General features: G+C 45.0%; 1 pseudogene; it reads left to right on the top strand.

Moving 5' to 3' along the window:
• The first annotated feature begins 221 nt into the window (after nt 1-221).
• On the top strand, nt 222-6,830 carry LOC115504839 (annotated as a pseudogene).
• Nucleotides 6,831-8,243: the final 1,413 nt, after the last annotated feature.

Genomic DNA, 8,243 nt, shown 5'->3' with positions numbered 1-8,243 from the left:
GTGTGTTAAGGAATTTAGGGGTTGAGGAGAGGAAGTGTGTAGCAGGATAGTGAATGGTTTCTGAGCAAGGGAAGAAGAGGGAAAAAGATCCTGTATGTCAGTATTGAAAAGACAGTTCTGGGCTTTGGGAGGGAAAACAAGACAGTGATTTTGCAGGTGAGTCACAGAGCAGATCTTACTACAATGCTGTAGAGCTGCCTGGTGCCTGGGGTAGACTAAGCATGAGGCACACGGAACTGAGAACTGAGAGGCGGACAGGTGGGCAAGACATCGGAATGGCCTTTCCTTCTCTGGAGTGGGCATCTTACTGACTACCCACCCCCCCCTTCACACTGCATCAGCCCCTAGAATTCGGGAATAATTTAGGAGAAGCCCAAAGAGAGATTCTGGAGTTTCTTCTTCTGGAATGTGGGTGAGAACCAGAATTATATTTTATCATAGAGCTACTCATTATAATTTGCGCTTATAAAGCAAAAGCGAGACAAGTCTGGCTGTTACTCCAGCAAAAAAGCCTTTAGGATACCTTTGCTTACTCTGTGTGTCACCCAAACCCAGACTGAAGACACTTGAGAATAATGTGTTTCTCTGATTCTCTTGTCATCCTGAAGTTAAATCCCTTGATTTATGTCAGACTTCAGACTGTGTCATTATTGCCAATGTGGAATGTTCATTTATGTAGTTATTTTTGGTAGGGTGTACCTACCAAAGGTGTACCTTTCTTGTAATCTGGAGCTGGAAAACATCCTGAATGCAGGCCTACATTTATTCCGGTTATATACCCGATATACACCACTCTTTTAAAAGTGGCAATTGTTATATCATAATGGTAAATAATATTTACTTATGCATTCAACAAAAAAACGTTGAGTGCTTCCTATGTGCTAGGTACTGTTCTAGATGTTACAAATTTAGCAGTGAATAAAATAGACAAAATTCTCTGCTTTCATGGAGAGAGAATAAGTCAAGTAAATAAAATATATCTTATGTTAGATGATGATAAGTACTCAAGAAAAAAGTAAAGGGTGAACAGAAAGCCTCTGGGGGTATGTTTTAGGACAGGGTGGCTGGGGAGGGCCCCTCCTGGAAAAGAAAGCTGAGAATAAATGGGAAGGAGAGGCACAGGTTGTCTTACAGGAGGCATCTTTATCTGGCACCTTATCAACACAGTTTACTTTTAAGTATTTGAATGACAATAATGCAGTAACAGGTTCTTTTTTTAAAGATTAAAAAAAAATTTAAGTAATGTCCATACCGTCATGGGTCTTGAACTTACAACTCCGACATCAAGAGTCGCATGCTCTACCAACTGAGCCAGCTAGGCGCCCCAATACAGGAACAGGATTGGCCAAAAAGCTTTATATGTAACTTTAAAAATTTTTAGGCATTTGATTTGAGTTTATCACAGAGAGAGTCAGTTTGTCTCTGTCAAATTGAGAGGTGGTGCTTGCTTTATCTTAGTTCACAGAGAGAGACTCTAATCTTTAAAAAAAAATGTTTATTTATTTATTTTGATAGTGAGAGAGACAGCGTGCACGAGCAGGGGAGGGGCAGAAAGACAGGGAGAGAGAGAATCCTGAGCAGGTTCCACTCTGTCAGCACAGAACCCCACATGGGGCTAGATCTCACGAACAGCGGGATCATGACCTGAGCTGAAATCAGGAGTTGGACACTTAACTGACTGAGCCACCCAGGCGCCTCAAGACTCTAACCTTGAGCAACAATTTTGACCTGAAATCTAACTTCTGCCACTTTCAAGAATCTCTTCCTTTGTATATTGGATACTTAATGGATAGTCTAGGAAAACCAGCTTGCCTAGAATGGAGAGCAATCTAGTGAGACAATGTTAAAACTCTGGGGAATCTTAGAGAAAATTACTCCCCACCCTGTTACAGCAGGAGAAACTGAAGGATCTTAGGCAAGGACTAATGTTTACTTTTTGGCAGATTAGATCTCCATCTTTCTGCCTTAAATTCACTGATCTCTCCATTAAACTCCATGGTCTCCTGAAGTAATGATGAGGAAAGGGGTGCTTGGGTGGCTGAGTTGGTTAAGCAGTTAAGTGTCTGTTATAGGCTCAGGTTTGTCAGTTTGTGAGTTTGAGCTCTGCTTCGGGCTCTCTGCTGTCAGCATGTAGCCCACTTCAGATCCTCTGCCCCCTCCTCTCTATGCTCCTCCCTTGCTTGTGTGCGTTCTCCCTCAAAAATAAATGAATATTAAAAAGAGAGTATTTTTATTACATTCCACTCAGTGCCCACCATTAAGGCTCAGCTGTGGTTTTATTTTCCTCTGAGTCGATCATTCCTGGAAGAGAATTGTGAACAGAATTAGTGAATTCTAACACATTGCTCATGCATTCACTCCCCATCTTCTGAAATTTCTTGCTCGAGGTCAGCTTCTTGAAACCAGCCAAAGAGTAGCAAAGTCCATTCCAATTAGCTCTCTGTGCATGATATTTTATGAGTTATCTCACTGGTAGCTTCTGATGGCCACGAAAAGAAAACAAACACAGTGACTGACAGAGGGAAAGGAATTCTGTTATTCGGATTATGAATGTGTACAGAGTGGTTTGGATGGGACCTTGGAAAATTCTGCTGATTCCTGTGGAAGTATTTATGTTTCGATGGCATGTCATTATAGATCATCTTACAAAATGTAAATTGAAAAAATACCGGTGGGTTGAAGTCAGGGATGTCATTACGTGCCCAAGCTATTTCCCCCAGATGCCTTGCAGGTTTGTAACTCCTGCTTAATACAATCCAGTATTTTTTGCTATCTATATTCTTTACTACATAGTGATATAGTTAATCACCTTTAAATCTCCACACATTTCCTTATCTGAGATGATACTTTGAAAAGCTTAAGGAGCTATATGGACATGGTGATCTGTTGAGTCCTAACAGATCTTCCCAGGGGGTATGTGACAGGCCGAGGTGAGAATGGGCCGTGGCCACAAACCAAATCATGAGCAGGTGACACCACCACCAAGCAGGATTGAAACACAAAATCAGAGTCAAAAAGAGCACACGCACAGGGCGATGGGGATTGGAGCTCCTGTGCAGGGGTGGGGATGGAGTTGTGTGGGCAGCGTCCTGCTGCAGCAGTGCCTCTGCTAAGGCCCGTGGCCCAGCCCCTGTGGCTTGTGTGGGGCGGGAAGAAGCGGGGGAGGCTTCCTCGGTTTTCAAGCCATAATGTGCTAACATCGGCTCGGAAACCTTTCCAGATTCCTTTAGAGATAGGCTCTCTCCAGTCTTTGAGCTACCAGAGCAGGCATTTGTAGTATAGACTCCAAAACGCCTAGGACAGTGCTTTGCACATACCACGACCACAAGAAACATATATTGACTTGAGTAGATAAGCCCTAGTTCTGATAGAGCTTTGCTCAGGGCCTGGCACACAGATGTTCATTTTCTATGAACTATTCTTACCATTACTACAAACATTTATTGAATTGAAACAATACATCAGAATTTAAATACTTGTTCTGCCAACTGGTCTTTTGGCTTGTGACAGTCATAAGAATTCAGGAATAAATTTTTACAATTAAAATATAATATTTTTGGGGTGCCTGGGTGGCTCAGTTGGTTATCCATTCGAATCTTGATTTCAGCTCAGGTCATGATCTCAGGGTAGGGAGATCGAGTCCCGTGTTTGGCTCTGCACTAAGCATGGAGCCTGCTTCAGTTTCTCCCTCTCCCTCTACCCCTCCCTTCTCTCTCTCTTTTTCTCAAAAAACAAAAACAAAAACAAAAACAAAAACAACACCTTAAAAAATGGGGTGCCTGGTGGCTTACTTGGTTAAGCATCCAACTCTTCAGTTCAGGTCATGATCTCACAGTTCATGAGTTCAAGCCCCGCATCGGGCTTTGTGAAGACAGCGTGGATCCTGCTTGGCATTCTTCCTCTTTCTCTGTCCAGAGAAAACTGTGTTTTAACATATTTCTTGTTCTCTGATAACCAATACTGAACTAAGGACCGAAGCTGGACTGATTTGAAACAAACACCTGAGACTTTAAATGTTTTGAGTCCAGGGGTGCCCGGGTGGCTCAGTCGGTTGAGCGTCCGACTTCGGCTCAGGTCATGATCTCGCGGTCTGTGAGTTCGAGCCCCGCGAACTCTGTGCTGACAGCTCAGAGCCTGGAGCCTGCTTTGGATTCTGTGTCTCCCTCTCTCTCTGCCCCTCCCCCTGCTCATGCACTGTCTCTCTCTGTCTCTCAAAAATAAGTAAATGTCAAAAACAATTAAAAAAAAAAAAAGAAATTTAAGGGGCTCCTGGGTGGCTCGATCAGTTAAGAATCTGACATTAGCTCAGGCCATGATCTTGCAGTTCGTGAGTTTGGGCCCCATGTTGGGCTCTGTGCTGACAGCTCAGAGCCTGGAGCCTGCTTTGGATTCTGTGTCTCCCTCTCTCTCTGCCCCTCCCCTGCTCATGCTCTGTCTCTCTCTCTCTCTCTCTCTGTGAAAAACAAATAAACATTAAAAAAAATTAAAAAAATATTTTGAGTCCACAGAGGCCATATTTGGATCACAAAATGCTTAAGAATAAAAATAATTGAAACCAACATGCATTTATCACTCAAGACCTATATAGAAAGAGCTTTGAAAAACTTAAGAATGTTTACAGAAATAAGATAACGAGACTTTTTAAAGGTTAGGAGTTTCCCCATATGCGTGATGTGTTAGCAACCATACTACACAAATGAGAGATGGTAAAGATAAGAGAAAGAGAACAAGGACTTAGCTGCAGCCCGATCATCCTCTTGGACACTGAATCTATGACAATATTCCTATCCATGGACTAATTCCAATAACAAAAATCTGTTCTTTCATGGTTTGGACACTAGAAACTGTGACTTTTCAAGGATTCCTGTCAACAGGAAAGGAAATGAGTTTTCACCATTTTGTTGTCTTTGTTGGTGTGACTTATGAAACGAGTTTCTTAAATACAGGAATGAATTATAACGAGATGTACAGTGGTGTGTACTACCTAAAATTTATACGTCCTTATAATTTAAAATATTTTTAATGTGCTTATTCTTTCATCGTAGCTAGATGTTAAATCTGATAAAGGCAGGAATTGTGTTTATTATTCTGTGCATCCCCGAATGTGTTATTATTGATGATTATTTTATAAATTTACTCTGATTTAACAATTTGATGTAACATTTAAGCCAGTTTGATTTGGTAAAAAGCAATGTCTAATGAAGGCTGGCAGTCAGCCTGTTTGGAATATTTTATTCCAATTATTAGGGCATTGCCTTTCAATGCCTTTTTTGAAAATTCTTATTTTCCTGATTAAAATCTATACTGTGCATATCATAATGAGAGTGAGCGCCCCACCTAGAAGTCATCCTTGGCTCCCTCTGGAATCTCTGGCTCAGCCTACTTGCCTCCTCTCCAGCCTCTACTGTGTCCATCAGGGTGACCCAGAGGTCCTATAAGGTGTCTACCTCTGGCCCCTGGGCCTTCAGCAGCAGCTCATGCTCTGGCACACCTGGCTCCCATATCAGCTCCCCAGCCCCCCAGGTGGGCAGCAGCAGCAGCTTCAGAGGTGGCTTGAGCACCGGCATGAATGTGGTCGGGGGCTACGCAGGCGAGAGGGTCCAGGGGGCACCGTAGCTGTCTCAGGGCACCAAAGCCTGTTGAGCCCTCTTAAGATGGAGGTGGACCCCAACATCCAAGGGTGTGCATCCAGGAGAAGGAGCAGCTCAAGACCCTCAGCAGCAAGTCTGCCTCCTTTATCAACAAGGTATGCGACGTGGAGCAGCAGAATGAGATTCCGGAGACCAACTGGAGCCTCCTGCAGCAGCGGAAGGCGGCTCGGAGCAACACGGATAACATATTGGAGAGCTACATCAACAGCTTCCGGTGCCAGCTGGACACACTGGCCCAGGAGAAGCTGGAACCTGCGGTGGAGCCCATCAAACAGGAGGGGCTGGCGGAGGACTTCAAGAATAAGTAGGAGGAAGAGATACAGAGCACACAGAGATGGGAAGATGCATCTTCCGAGTCAAGAAGGCTGTGGGTGAAGCTTCCATGGATGAGGCAGAGCTGGAGTCCCTCCTGGAGCTGCTGGCCGGCCTGTGAAGCGGAGAGCCGAGAGCAGCCACAGATCTCTGACACCTCTGCGTTCCACTCCGTGGACAGCAGCAGCCTCCTGGACCGATGGCATCATCACCAAGGTCAAGGTCCAGTACAAGGAGATTGCTAACTGTATCCGGCCGAGGCTGAGACCTTGTACCAGAAGTATGAGAGGTGCTGGCACTGGCTGAGAAGCACAGGGATGACCTCAGTTGCATAAAGACGATTTGTGAGATGAACCGGAACAACGGCCGACTCCAGGCTGAGATCGACAGCCTCAAAGGCCAGGGGGCTTCCCTGGAGGCTGCCCTTGCTGATACCGAGCAGTGTGGGAAGCTGGTCATGAAGGACGCCGACGCCAAGTGGAGGCTGCACTGCAGCGAGCCCAGTGGAACATGGCAGGACAGATGTGTGAGGGCCTGGAGCTTGGGAACATTAAGCTGGCCCTGGACATGGAGATCGCCACCACCTGCAAGCTGCTGGAGGGCGGGGAGATACAGCTGGAGTCTGGAATGCACAACATGAGTAACCATACCAAGGTGGCTGCTCCGGTGGGCTGAGCTCCGCCCTTTGGGGGGGCTCAGGAACCCTGGCCACAGCTACAGCCTGAGCTCCTTCCAGTCCTGCTTCTGCTGCGGCGGGGCTCCAGTACCTTCAGCCGAGTCAGCTCCTCCAGGGTTGTGGTTGTGAAGAAGGCTGAGACACGTGATGGGAAGCTGGTTTCCGAGTCATCTGATGTCCTGTCCAACTGAGCAGCCACTGTGGTTGCTCCCAGCCTCCTCGCTCCTGTGGCTGCCATAGAGCCTTTGGGGGAAGGGGCTGTGCAGGGTGGCTACAGGAACAGGAGACCCACCTGAGGCTCAGTCCCAATCCTCAGTCTATCCTTCTGGGGAGTCTACTGCCCTGGGTATTCCCTCTCGCCCTTGCCCCCAGCTAAAAGCCAATTCAAGTGTCTTTTCCCAAATAAACCCTCAGCTGGTCTGCCAACCATTCCTCCACATCCTTAAAAGTGAATGAATAAGAATAGCCATACTTGCAACACACAAATAGCAAATGCTTAGCCCAGAATAGAGAATTTCAGTGAATGAATAAGAGAAAGATTAACAACCAGAGTAGAAAAAAATGGCAAAAGATGTGAGCAGTCATTTTAGGAAATGGAAACCACAAAGAAGATACCACTTTATTTTCACCAGACTAAATTTATAAACATTATCTAATTCCTGCATAGGAAGGCATTGTTTTACATGATTTATAAGCAGTAGCTTATTTAATTCCCTCAACAGCCCTATAAAGTATGTTCTATAATTTTCTCTAACAGATGAGGAAACAGAGGCACAGAGCTGTTTAATAACGTTTGCAAGGTCACACAGCATTTACATATGTGCAATGTGGGTTTGATGCAGGGTTGGAGATTTGCAGCATATCCAGATGGCAGGCTGGGGAAGGAACCATGGAAGACTTGAGTGTGGGTTTCTTTCTTTCTTTCTTTCTTTCTTTCTTTCTTTCTTTCTTTCTTTCTTTCTTTCTTTCTTTCCCCTCCCCTCCCCTCCCCTCCCCTCCCCTCCCCTTCCCTTTCCTTTTCTTTTTTATGAACAGTCCTGGAAATGTGGTTCATCACTTTAATCCACATTCCACCATGAGAGGTCTTCGACATGACCTTACCTAACATCACAGCTTCCTTCTCAGGTTTGAGGGACATTTTATGGGTGACTTGGGCTTTTATGATGGCAGGGGTAAATGTGCCATCAGTGAAAAGGCTTACTTTGGAGGTCAGAAGTAGCTGTTTGCTCTGCTTTTTGGGCTTCCTCAAAAGAAGAAGAGAACCTCCAAGACTACGCCAACAAACACTTGCTTACACTGGCAGCGTGGCTTGAACCTAACTACCAATCTCCAGCCCAGATCTGGAGAAATGTGGAAATGCTCTTTCTCTCTCTACCAAATCCAAACAGGAATATAAATGCCAGGTCTTATTCCCATTGGGAAATAGCCAAAGTTATTGTGACAGTGCTGTATTTTGAGCAATGTTGGCTATTTGTTTTTTGGAGCACAAAGCAAGCAATAAATCTGTCACCCTGAAAAATCAGGTTGTGACCTAGAGGAAGGAGCAAATTGTGACTTTAGGTAAAAAAGAGTGACCTACCAGGGAGGATAATTTATCATGAGAA

This window comes from Lynx canadensis, chromosome F1, assembly GCF_007474595.2.
Source record: "Lynx canadensis isolate LIC74 chromosome F1, mLynCan4.pri.v2, whole genome shotgun sequence".
NCBI classification, from domain to species: Eukaryota; Metazoa; Chordata; class Mammalia; order Carnivora; family Felidae; genus Lynx; species Lynx canadensis.
Note: the sequence above shows the minus strand (reverse complement) of the source record. Positions and strands in the feature narration are given on the sequence as shown.